Source organism: Amia ocellicauda, chromosome 7 (assembly GCF_036373705.1).
Source record: "Amia ocellicauda isolate fAmiCal2 chromosome 7, fAmiCal2.hap1, whole genome shotgun sequence".
Taxonomy (NCBI): Eukaryota; Metazoa; Chordata; class Actinopteri; order Amiiformes; family Amiidae; genus Amia; species Amia ocellicauda.
Genome location: NC_089856.1, coordinates 28,780,637 through 28,794,631, shown reverse-complemented (window position 1 = coordinate 28,794,631; position 13,995 = coordinate 28,780,637). Strand labels below are relative to the sequence as shown.

Here is a 13,995-nt window from a genome sequence, read left to right as displayed (position 1 = left end):
ACATTCAAGCCAAGATTTTTCTGCCTGTAGGTAGCACTGCTGTAGAAATGTACTAATAAGCCATGTTTATATGGTCCAAGATGAAAATCTGGTGTTCTGCTATTGTTTAATAGCTGTTTATGTATTTATTTGCAGCAAAAAAAAATAGCTTCTCAGTTTTGGTAATGTAAATAGTGCTGTCCCATCTAACTCCATACACTGCAGTGGCCAAATTAAAGTTAATAAAACCAGACTGTTCAAAACATAATAGTGCTGCATCTTTAGGGAGAGTGAGTGCACTAGATATACAAGAGAATATATTTTGCTGAGGCATATAAAACTGCTGAAGGTAGGATTAGTTAAAACTATATTTTGCTTGTTATTCTTTTGTACACTATATACGTGATGCTGCGTTTAAGAGAAAAAATATGGTATTTTAAGAAATATATGTTCTTTTGATTAACACTTCAGTTTAATACCAATAGTTAAAATGCTGTGTTGGTAGGGAAATAAAGTCTGATAGCATACTTTGATTATTGTTGTTTGTTTTGGTGTTCCCAAAGAGATAACACATTCTATTGCGGAATCAAAGTGCCCTTGTTAATGCGGTCCTGGAATGTTAATCCCGCTCAATCTTTGTCCCATCCTGTTGCCATGGGTGCAGTGGAGTGGGGCAAATGTGCCGTTCTGGGCTGTGGGAGAACTGTATGTGCAGCAGAAGTGGTGGCGCGGTTGGATACAGTTCTTCATGATTTTCTATAACTGTCTGGCACCATGTAACCCACAGTTTCAGAGACAAATAGTTTTTGTGCATCTCTGCTGCAGACATCATGGTGAGTGAGAGAATAGGCGGAGGACACAGTAAAGCCATGTGAGGACAGATCAGCCCATCCCAGGGGGCTGGGTTATATACAGTGCTCCGCTGGGGATGTCCTCTGTAGGTTTATGTAAGAGGAGAAGGTCTGCTGGGGCGACTTGTCAAATGTAAAATTTGCACAACCTGCATTGCACTAACACTACTGCCCATGCCAACACAAAGTGCGATGAAACCAGATCTCCGCACCATGTTATTTTAACTGTTTGTTTAAATTAATGATATTCTTTCTAAACAACACTGTTTCACTGTTTTGTTGACATCACACAAGCTGTGTTAAAGCAGTTGAAAGCCTTTTTGTGCTTGTCTTGAAAATCCTTTAAAGCCCTTTCTGGAAAACCTATCTCACTTTAAAGCTCTCCTGTCAAGTTTCAAGGCCAGATTACCCAGAATTTTGTGTGTCTCTGTTTATTATTTTTGCTATATGTGAAATGTTCATGAAAAGATCACAGCACTCAGGTTAAAGTAACATTGCATTACCAGAACCTCCACAGCTTACAGTAAGAAAAAAATAATAATGTGTTTGCCTGTCCCTGTTTAAGGCTGTTTACTTTCTATAGCAACGTGCAGTAAATACAATCGCCAGGCTTTAATTCCTCTCAAAAGTCCCTCTATATGGCTGACAGTGATGAATTTGTCATTCTCATCAGAATACTAATCAAAGTTCTCATGTTACCAGTGTGGAATTACAGAAGGAAGTTGTTGACAAAATCAGAGTCACTTTAATAGACATCAGCTATTATTATAGCTGTCTGTCAATGTCTGGGCCTGTGCTGTGCAGCAGGATTCAGTATTTTGTGCATCATTTCTATAGTCTAAGTCAGTGCTCAATCAAACTTTCTCAATATTCTACTAATCCAAATACCTGTATTTATCACTTGTTACTAAGTTCTTCAGTTATGAGTAGCAAGGTGCAGTTATTAATGTATTCTACAATTATCAATCACTTTATAAAAAAGTTCTTATTAAAACAGTCACTAAGAAAGTACTACATTTCTCAATGTGCACTTGGTTAGTAGCTCTAAAATACTTAGTGTAGTAACTTAGTGAGGAAATAGTAAAGGATGAATATTCTTATGAAAAAGAATGCATTAAAACATATGTCATTCTGTCCAGGAAAATTAGAATATTTCAATCAAGAATAGAAGGACAAAAACATTGCCACAGCAATCAATCAGATTTAAAAGTTCACTGGATCATTGTAATTAAAGTGGGGGAATAGTCTGTACACTTGACTGCCTGTCGGGGGGAGAGATGAGCCAATTAGCTTGGTATTAAAATACCAAGATACCAATACCGAGATAACATATCAAGGTTTGTGCATCTTCTAGCTCTAATTACAGTTATTGTTAGTGAGTTCCCCAAACAAATCCAGTACTATACAGATTGGCCTCTTTCCCAGTCCTCTCTGAAGAAAAGTGTTCTCTTTTATGTTTAATCTGTGACTTTTTTGTGTTGGTAGGAATCTCTGTGTGGCATAACAAATGAACTTCCATGAATGGAATGATAAATGTTGACCTTTTCAGGGATTCCGCAGCACAGAACTTTACGCTGCCGTGTCATTTAACATTCGCCCTCGCAAGGTCATTCATCTGTGGGAAGGATTTATAGTACAGTCCTCAGGGTTTGCCATTTCTATCCCTGTAGCCATTCTCTCCCATTGTGTCATCATCACAATGTGGGCATTCCGTTTTTTCTCTTTCTCTTTTTACTGGCATTCCTTGGCATTTTGTTTATGGGTGGTGCAGTAATCCGGCACTGCAGGGAAATGACTAAGTGTCTTTCCATACTTACTGCTAAAGAGTCGATTATTTGTCAAGCTTCACTTCCACAGACGGCTAGCTTAGAGAAGGAGAAATTGCATGTAGGAGTGCACCCACTAATAATATGACACTGTTGAGGAATGTTGTGTGCTTTTGGAAATGTTGACATTTGCCAAACATCATGAAAAACAGTAGATCAATTTTGGAAAAGATGTATACAGAGTATAGCCATGGTCAAAAATGCACTTCCAAAAATAGTGGATTATTGTCAATGCATCCTAGTGCTACTGTATATTATGTATGACTGGGTTATAAATATCAGCTATCTGCAAGATTGTCTGCATTAATGGCTGCGTGACACACAAAGGCTGGCTACGAGATACTGCTTGCTGTGTTGTTGTGTTATCTCTGTGTCAGTGATGGTCACTTTAATAAGGCATTACTCTGTGGATGTAAACATAGATATGTATGTGTGCATATATAATTCATAAACAGCATTACCTGTTCTTTTATTGTATCATGTTCTAGTAAATATATGGATTTTCTGATTGTTTTGGAGCCCTTCTGTATTCCATCCTGTCTGTGGAAGGCTTGTTGTCACACAGATCTCTGCACCATGTGAGGATTTGGCTCCAGTTATTTAATCCCTTTGAGCTGAGTTGGAGATCTGGCTAATGCCTTACACAGGGAATCAGTAAAGAGAAAGTTGTCTGATACATACAGAATTTGTTTCCTGTATTAAGTCCCTGTTAATATCACATAGTCAATTGTTTTCCAGCTCTCTCCGGTGTTTGTGTACGTGCCAAAAAGGAGCACTGTATTTTAATTCCAAACCAACAAAAACCTCTACACCACGCATGCAAAATATCAATGCTATATATACCTCAATACAGCACAGGGAAAAAAATATTAATTAACCATACATGGAGAACAGTGTTGAGACGGACATTCTTAATTCAAAAACATCCCCAGCCCCCAATGGATTGAACAAACAAACACTTAAATAAACAACATTAAAAACCTCTCCTGACACAAAACAGGGTTCAGCTTCCTAAACTGCAGATGAAAGGAGGGAGCTAACTTTGTTGACCACAAAATATCCTCTTGTCCTCATAAATACTCTTTAACTACTCAGAGGGAGGCCAATCTACATAATCTGAATGATCCAATAATGAGTAATTAGCCAGTTCCATCTCCACCTGTCTGATTCCCTTTCCAGTGAAAGGCCTGGACACTTATATACCTTTACTGTGGTAAATCACGGTATTATTACAGGATAGTGTTGTGGGCAACAGGCAAAGCATGCTTCGACTCTTTCCAATCATACTGATCACACGAATGAAGTCCAAAGGTGAAAAAGAAATTGGTTGAAGGACAAGGTATTCAACTACATAGACATAAGGGTAGAAAGACAGTCAATGAATTTGGCACTCAGCACTAGTAGGTGTCCCTTCCCTGCCTGCACAGGGATGTAGATTAGCACTAGGGTGCCAGAAACACCAATGTTGCAGTTTCATGCTCCTGTTCAGAGTCACACTTGCTATTGATAGTGAAGGTCTTCGGTCTGATTGATGTTGGCTATGCTTTAGGAAACTGTTGACATTAATTTGGGATTGAGGCCTGAGAGGAGAACATGGAGTTTTTAGTTTTGTTATTTTAATGAAACCTTTTGAAGATTTGATTTGACCTCCTTGTGGTCTAATTCTCGCTGTAGTATTTTAAAGTCTCTGATCTGTGTAGCAAAAAAAAAGATGGACGTGGACTTTGGAGTAATCACATTGTGAAATCTGAAAGGCTGCCTGAAATCAACAATATTTATATTATGGAATTAAATGAACTACATTTTTTGGATAAAGATAAATAAAGCCAAATTGAAACATGCTTTTGCTGGTTGCCCTATTGTGAGATTTGCACTTGTTTTAATTTACAATCTGGGCAAACTGCAGATTAATCACATCTCCATCTGTTGAACATACATTTCAAAAGAAGACATTATTTGCAAAGTGTATATTGGTTGGGGATCGTGTTGAAAGCAGTTCATATTCTTCTTCTTTGGAAGTGTGTGGAATTGTTTAATTCAAGATTCAACTGCATGGCTCATCCTCCCACTCTGAAAATATGAACAGTGTTAATATGATATGGGCGGGGGGAGTTTTTGATGGGTTGCTTGAGTCCCCAGTGCACATATACCAGCCGCCACCCCACAAAAAAAAAGGGATCAAATTTCCTTTGGGGGGGTCTGAGTCACCAGGAGAGAGATAATTATCAATGACCTCAGAGTGTGGCCTCCTCTCCTGAGCAAACAACTGATGCAAAGAATGGAGACGCACCAGGGATGAGCTGTAATGAGTCGGAGCTCTGTCAAAAAAGGCAAAACCACACCTTAGACACTGGGCCTCATTACAGGTGAGAGGTTTTTCACTGACATCTAGGTTTATAGAAACCATATGTATGCGTATATGTGTGTTTTAATCTAATGCTATCTATATTCATTATTAATAGCATGCCATCTGTTCACATATGGAGCTTGTTTTTGCACTGGATTTCACCTGTAGTCATCAGATATAATTTTTGATATTTGCTTGATTTGCTGTGTATTTATGTCCATGTACTCCTTTTTAATTTTTTTATTAAATATAGATTGTGGGATTTGTGCGGGGGATATAAGGGCTTGTACAGTTGTGTTATTTTCTTAACACACATTTTGTGGAGTAATAAGAAAAGACTAGCAGGCTGTTTCCTCATTTAAATCCCAATATATTTTGAGCTGCTGGTAGTGTATGCTTTTTGCTTGAAAATGTTTTTCTAATTGTATTTTGGTCACTAGCTGATCAATCTAAGAATGTGACAAGCAGTATGAAAAATGTGCTTGTGCAAACAGTGACATTTTGGACACAGACCTCAGAAAAGCAATAGGCTGATACTTCTGTTGACTTGTTGTTATTGTTGAGGCTATTTTCAGGTCTGCTCATGTCAAAGCAAGTTCATCTAAAGCTGGTGGTTTCCGGGTTGAACAGTATTTACAGGGTATGGAATGCACAGCAGGAACAGCGCACTGTTTCCACAGACGGGCCCTCACTCACTGTGCAGTTGTAAACACTACTGCAAATAGACGTGGCACCTTCTCCCATTTCACTTTCTGTTTATGCAATTTTTGACCGTTTTGTACTCTCCTTCTATTCTCTTTTCTTCTTTGTTAAACCTGTAGATGAGTCCAGCAAGCTTTCATAAAAATATTAATTGTCAAATAGAAAGATGGAAATGCATTTTGTCCCCTTTTCTTTCTTATTTGTTTCTTTCTTTTCAACCAATGCTATTGTAAGTGACGGCTTTTTTCAGCAGTTTTTCTTTTTAGACAATACATTCCAATATTACAAATCATTCATTGTTCCACTTTAGGAGAAAGGTGATACAATCATCTGAGGTCTAAGGTCCTCAGCCTAAATCCAGTATTAAATCAAAACTTCAACCCCCTCTGTTGCAAATTACAATCCCAGTTCAAGGGGGATTTAAATTGGATCGAAGCAAGCAGCCTTTCCCAAAATGTTAACCAGCTTCAAGTTCTGCATTTGTAATCTGTGAGGATCAAATCCGACTTGGATCCCTGGGTAACACATCGTTTCTGCACAATGCTCAGTGTAACTTCTAGGATTACAGATATCCTGCCGTCTTGTCAGTGGTAAGACGTATTGGAATGTGCGTTCTGCTGGAGGAGGTTTTAGCCAAGCTGCTCTGATTTCCTGTAGCTGTAGCAGGAAGGTTGCATGCTGCAGTTATACATCCAAAGAAGTAATTATTTATTTAATTTGCAGTCTGAATCCTCAAATTATCTTTCCTTTTTTTGTAATCCAAATTTTTTGGGGGTGGTATCTATGGTGGCACCATGTTTTTGGTCTGTTGCTTTCTGCAGTTCAGAGATTCAGTTTCTACCTATTCCCTTTGATCGGCCAACGCACGCACTTATCTGATGGGTTTCTCTGCCAGAATCTTGGGTGTCGTGCATCATTCCACTGCCGTGCCATTCAGTGCGCGCACAGTGCCAGCTTTCTATCATTTCCCTACCTCAGCCTGTTAGGAGAGTCACCTGCTCCTTTAGTTTTGGGTGAAATACCCTGTAGGTGGAGTCTTTTACTGCAGAACTACCTGCCTATGTAACAAAAGCCAGAGAAACTTCACAATCAAATTATGCTGGAACTAGGCACGATATGAGCAAGAAATTGTACGAGCGTCTCCTCATGAGTTCACTGTTACATCAGCCACCCAGGTATGTTCAGGGGTGTGGTGAAGGCTTTCTGTGAGTCCGTTTCTTCTGACTAGTCTGAGTTTAATGTTTGCAAAGTGTTATTCTCCCAAAATAGGCTTTATGATCACTAACAGTTAACTGAGTCATAACACAAATAGGAAGTGTTGATTGTTGACGCTTACAGAGCAGTGTATGTTTTTCATTTTTCATTGGTTGTACGGTTTTCCTAATGTTATGAAACAGCACCTAATTTTGGTGGAAAACAAGTGATTTTTCCTTAAACTGTACTGCATGCTGTAACATAATAATTTGTTAATTTAGTCTGCATAGCTAAATTTTAGTCATAGTCTCATTCAGGTATGTTAAAATGTGTAATTTTATAGAGGGGTTAAACTCACAATCTTTTACTTCATAATGTATTATTGGTTTTAAAAGAGGAAAGTATATTTTATATAAATAAAGCACATCGTAATGACAGTGGCAGTTTAATAGTAGTTACAATGTAATTACTGCTTGATGTTATGAAGCTTTAAATAGATGTTACAGGGCTGAATAATGACTCCTTTTCCGCTTGGCAGCTGTGGATCCTTGTGTTGTGCTGTTTTCTAGGAAGTGTTAAACTCAGCTCGGACTAAAGAGATATTGTGGTGCTTGAAATAATATGTGGAAAAGGGCTTCAAATTAACATAAATCAAGTATGTTCCTGCCAGTATGTCAAGCAAATCAATGCCCTGATGCTCAATTGAAAAAACATTGATCTCTGTCATTCTCATCTTTTCAGAATAAAAGTAGATGTATTGCACTCTGATGGGGGTCACTAGGGCTACACCGAGGTCATTTAAACTGCATATTTCTACACAAAGCTTGAACTCTGTATACCCATGTTCTTTGACTATAAACATCTCAGGCTTTTGATTCTGAGTTTTGGCAAGACTGCTTATTTGCTTCACAGAGCTTGGTTTTTCAAAAGGGAGCACTGCAAAAACAATAATAATAATAAAAAAGATAAGATCAATGAATCACTGCTTGGAAAGGGATATAAGTATATTAAACTATCCTGCACAGAGGTGCAAGACCTAGAACTGCACTGTGGAGGTTCAAGAGATTATTTAAAGGATGTTGTATACAACGTCAGGCACTAAATGACAACATAAAGTTCCTAGACTGCCCCGGTTGAATCTGAAATTACTGGATTGGATCCTTGGATCACTTAGTTATTAATGGACACCAAATGAGCACAATGGGTCAAATGGCCTCCTCTCGTTTGTAAACTTTATTCTGTTCTTATGTTCTTATGATCTTAAAGACAGATGTGTTTCTTCTGTGAAGAAACCTGGAGTGTAGATTCCCTGGGCTGTTTGTGCCACCCAGTGCAGGGAATTTGCTTTGCTGACGCAGTCTGTTCACAAGGCGGAGAAGTGATCTTGCTAGTTCTGACCTTTTTTCTACTTTCTTTTTTCTACGTTTTCTACTCCTTTCTAAAGGTTTTCCAAGTATTTATAGAAATGGTACTTTCTATGGATTCTGAAAAATATAAAAACATAAAAAAATAAACGCTGTCTCGTCAAAATGACCAAAGTTATGGTCCATTGCCCAATGCACTACAGCCTTCTTATGAAGTGATAGACTGACATTTTGGATGCTGGCCAAGAGCTGTTAAGGTGTCAGTGAACGTGTCAATCTCTACAATCTCTACACTCCCTAAATTAATGAAGGACACTCCCCAGTATGGAACAATGCTCAGAACATGTTATTTAACAGGAATCCAATTGTTTCATAGTCAAACATTGATTCACGGTGCACAACACGCCAATGTGGTCTTGATGGAGTGCCAACTGTAATACTGTTGTGTCATCTCTCATCTTCAGGTATAGTAATAGTGTGATGTATTATTGTAATGTTTTTGCTCTGGTTACTGCTGCTCTCTAGTTGTCCTCTGTGTGGGAAGAGAAAGTGCTTGGCAAAGCCTTTGGGACAAATGAACAAATGGTGTGATTTATACAGGCCCCTGCTTATGTGTTTCCTTTAGCAATATACAAGTTGGCATGAATAATTTTACTGTCTACATGCTTAAATCTGGAGTATTTTAACAATCCAATAATTGTTTCAGAGTTCTGAAGTATACTACACAACTGAAGATGCTATGTGATCCACAGGATAGGGTAAATGGAGACTGTGGCATAATGTTTCGCCTCTCTGACTGCCAGATTCTCAAAGCTGGGTTTCCAGAGTTGAAATATTTGAAATGTAATCCACAGATGCCATTCCAAGTCTTAAAAGTTGATAATACCAAGGAAACAATGGAACTAGACCTGGGCCCACATCACACTGCAGATAATATCAGGAAGCCCCGGTCAGTATTTTTTTTTTTTAAGTAAAGCAGCTCACACCTTCAGAAACCCATTCAAGCAGTTAAGAGTAATCAGATTAATCACAATCCTAGAATTATAAAAAAACAAGGATTTACTGTGATCTAATGCATTGTGTGCTACTCTGTTCCAGAACTTGGCTTACAATAAAAGAGACTGCTGCTCTAAGGTGTTCAGATGAATTATCCGTAGCACGCGATGGTGTCTTATCTGTTTTTCCTCACATGAAAACGTAAGATTTCACCTTCTGCTCAATACAGACTCTGCATGATTCAATGACAATCTAGATCCACATATTTTCTTTTTATGTATGGATATGTATGGTGTCTGTGCTTTCAATTTTACATTGATTTTGAGATGTCTTTAGTTATCTTTGAAATAATAAAAAAAACATGTTTCATTTGTGTCCATTTCTTACAAGAGAAATAATAAAAAAGGCATGACATCAACCTAGAGCACAATCTTTTCACTGTAAAATGACCCTGATTATGAAGCACACTTTCTGACACTTGTACATTTATAATATTTTAATATAAGTCCAGAGTCTGAGCTGTGAGGGGCCCCTCAGTGGGGCTGTTTTTCTCTTCCTGACATTTTCCAGCACAGAGGGTTAAGGCCTGCCTTCCATCACTCCTCCATCTCTCCTCCCATCCCTGTCTTCTTTCTCTCCTCTCCTTACTCATTAGACCCCTGGACAGTGGAGACTAGAGTCTGAGGTGAACGCCTCTTTGCCTCATTATAATGTTTAAATTGAAAACATTCAAAGGCTGCAAAGCGGAACTGTTAACTAGTTATTGTCCGCTTAAATTCAGATCTCTGATCCCACAGTGATTGCCCAGCTGGTGCCTACACATGTTTTTTTAAATAGATGCTCTTGCAAATTAAGAGCAAGCAACATTGAACATTACCTTCCTGTAACAAATATTGCACTTAGAAACCCTTTCTTGGTTGTTGTTGTTTTCCAACGTCTAGAATTCTGTCCAACTTCTAGTTCTTCAGGCTTCTCAGGTGTTGATCTCCCTTATAATTATGTTACACCTGTCTGGCCAGGCTCTGTTGGGACTCCACCCTAATGTATTTGCTGCTCACGTCTGTAAGGAGAAACACTGCTCACCTCAAGTAACATCCCACTAACCATGCTGTCGTGTCTGTCATGCCACAGCCCTGTTTGAAAATCTAGTGCTATGTTAGTCATGTGCTTGGAAACATGAAAAGAAGGTGATTTTCCTTGTTCTTAATTAATCCAGGGTGTGTTAGAGCTTTTTGAGTTCAGACTTACAAACCAAAAATCAAGTATGAGTCTAAAGGGTTTTAAACCTGATCTGCTACTTCAACAAGTTTATTTTTTCCCTCAATCTGTCCCTTAATGTATGATTTGGATGCTTCTGTAGTACTAGTCCTGAGTTCTGAGTCCTATGTCAATGTATTCGTAACCAAGCAGTCAGTGTTCATCATTTGAGGCAGCTGTATCCATACAACAGAGATCAGCTCCTAGACTCCGTCCTTACCGTCCTTCTCCAGTCGTTGCCACTGTAGCTGATGCACTCGTATAGCATTGGCTGAAGTCACTTTAGCAGAAATGTTTTCTCCAAACTTTATCTGAGACTAACCTTGTCATAAGTTGTGTCTGAACTTTCCTTTGTCCTCACCACAGCTGCTGTTTTAAAGAGAGCCCGTGGTTTGTGGTACTGCTATATTAATAGATCAACATGAAACAATGGAATGGTAAAGCTTTCCAAATTTGTACATACTATCGTGTACAGTATAAATAATTAACCACTATTTTCTTAATACAAACCAGCTCCATGTTATCCATATAAAGCCCCCCCATTACCCTCATTACCACTTTCGGCTTCAGATAACATTTAATGACCCAGGTAAGAATGATGGCTGTTTGACAGTCTTGCCCTCTTGTACAGTGCTTATGTTGTCAAAAGCTATAAATACAGAGTGTCCATTGACAGGTCCTGAAGACTAGGCCGTGAGGTAAAACCTTAAAAAGCCTTAAAAAGGCTTTCTGATACCTCTCCTTTAAAGCAGCCTGCTCTTCCACCAACAACATTGCTGCCAAGAAAGGGGATTGACCTCTTGGAAAAACCAAACCAAACAAATTCCGGGTTGAGTGTCTCTCTGTGTGAGTCCAGCCTGCAAATATTTTCATCTGTTTGTAGGTATTAAGAGGTTTTCTCACTATATATGACAAGAAAGCATAGATTTAAGCACTTAAGCCATTTAGTGAAGTCAACACAGATTATTTTCTAAATTGAGGGCTGATTTCACGGCTGGCTAGTAGCGTGGCTTTAAGGAGACAGCGCAGCCAATGGAGCTATGCTTTATTTTAGGACTTCTTTCGTCAGCTGCAAGCTCGGGTGACGGTGCACTTATCAACAGCTCAGTGGGACGTGTCCTTACCTGCAGAGGCAGGAACTGGTGCAAGGACTCCCCTCAGTGAAGGGAATCTCAGCCTGCAAACATACACACAGCTGTGCTGTTAACCAGACAGGATGGTGCACTGTTAAGATTGGGTCATTATAAACAACTTGGCTATGGATCATTTAAATATCACGGTACTTAACAGACAACGAGAGACTGGAGTTTAGAGTTGCCAAGGCTATGCTTGTTAGTTAATTTATCTGAATTCATTTTAATTATAAACACCACCAACACACATTCAGTGAACATGGGTGCAAGTGGTGGTCCTTTATTATTCTGTATTGAGGATGCAAATCCTTTCTTGTGTATTGCATCTTCTTTATTATGGATATTATGATCAGCAGAGAAAGCAGCATAGCTATATATATATATATATATATATATATATATATATATACAGTATATATATATATATATACAGTATATATATATATATATATATATATATATATATATATATATATATATATATATAGATAGATAGATATATGCCATTGATGTCAACAAAAACGGAGGCAGAGGTTCCTCACAGTGTTTACATTCCTCTAAAGATAGGACCTTCAGAACAAAGGACGCAGGCCTACCTCAGAGAGTCCTGTGCACCACATTTTCCCTGCAGACCTTGTAGGCACACTCCAGGAGTTAACCACAGAACTATTCCGTTCACAGCCCCCATTAAAGTAATTTATAAAAAAGCATTTTCCATTTGCAACATGTTTTTTTTGTTTTTTTTTAATGTAGTCATTAACATGCTACAGGAAATTCCAAGGAATTTATGGATTTCCACCTCAACTTCCAAAAATTCCTAAAGCAGGCACTGTTTATCTGGGTGAACTATTTTAAAAGCTACACTGTGTGCCACCATCCACTGTTTGACCCCAGAGATTCTAGGCTTCTTGACATCAAGCAGGAAGAAGCTCACTGTCAGTGAGCCCTGGCATAGGCTTAGTACAGTGGGGCTTTCCCTGTTGTTTTGCTATGCTCGAGTGAGCTTAAAGGCAGGCGTTGTTTGGACGAGTTACAGCAGGTATCAGAGACCTGATCAGGGGAAACGTCACTGGAATTCAAGACTCCTCTCGGCAGGCGATGAGGAAATTGTGCAGTGGAAAATAAACAAATAGCTGGAGAAGGTGAGAAAGAAAAAACAAAGGGTTTTTGCAATGAACACTTCAGGACTGGGTGAAGATGATCACAGAGAGAAGAGTGGAGATTAGTTAAGTGCAGGACCATGGGAGCTGTCTTAAGTTGGGTAATTCTGACTCTACTCTGCATGTATGGATATTATTATATTGATATTGATATTGTTTTTGTTCTGAAAAATAATTATATAGTATCCCAAGCTTTTTTCTGAAAAAACAAAACAAGTGCCATCGTGTTTTCAGTAGCTCTATTGTTTTTGTTAAGGTGGAGTCAAGTACAGTAAATGATGTGCAGCTTATGCCAAAAGATAAAGTATCAGCGCACAGCTGGTTCTCAGTTTGTTTCTCCTGCCTGATTATTTTGACTTCTGAGACTTTGTTGTCAACAGAAGAAAATTAAAATGGGGCTCCTGACTGCAACAGTCCTTTATATCACCATGAAATCTTGTCTTTGCTGCAGTTTGTTGTGATTATTATCTACATAGTAGTCAGATAGGAAGAGCTTTTAAAAGAGCAGTTTATGCATGTGTGTGCGTGTGTGTAAGAGAGGTAGTAAGACTGTGTAGTGGTCTGGTATGCTTGCATATATTGCAGATTTTTGGTTCCGTAGAAATCTTGTTCTGTTTTAAAAACAGACTTTGTTTAAGCACCTTAGGAGGTTCTATGGATGTGTGAAATATTTGAGCCAGGTGCAGTATATTTTGTTTGTGTACATTTATAACTAATATAGTAATCAACATACCAATGCTGTTACAGGGCACAAGCTAACATGTGTTCCATTTTATTAATTCATTAAAGGTTGATGCAATTCCAGAACCATTTTCAACTATGGATGTGTTATTTTCTTAAATATATTAATAATAACACATTTCTTTCTTCTCCAAAGATTTAAAAATAGACAAAGAAATATCAGAAGGCTGGGGGGAGCTAAGCTGCATTGCCTGTGTTGCCCCGCAGGTCTTGTTTTAGTATCTATTTGGATCTGTTCTGTTTGTTAGTGTCTGTAGTGTAGTTACATTGGAAAGTAAAGAACAAAAAATGAAATATTAAGTTTGGAAAGGTCAGTATATGTCTTAGTAATTTGAAGAGTCTCCTCTGAGATAAACATGGTCAAACACAAAAATAATATTGTTATATAGATAGAGGAGGATGCTTTCAACCAATGTTTAATGTTCATTCTTCATGCCAATCATTA

At 38.4% G+C, this 13,995-nt stretch overlaps 1 protein-coding gene and 1 long non-coding RNA gene across 4 annotated transcripts in view; both read left to right on the top strand.

Annotated features, from left to right (window-relative positions):
- arhgef4 (Rho guanine nucleotide exchange factor (GEF) 4) overlaps positions 1 to 13,995 on the top strand; it is a 105,934-nt gene that overhangs the window by 37,242 nt on the left and 54,697 nt on the right. The window lies entirely within an intron of this gene.
- LOC136753149 (uncharacterized) lies at positions 6,743 to 9,628 on the top strand. Its single transcript, XR_010817402.1, has 3 exons — positions 6,743 to 6,880; positions 9,118 to 9,212; positions 9,362 to 9,628. It is a non-coding gene; the product is annotated as an uncharacterized LOC136753149 (long non-coding RNA).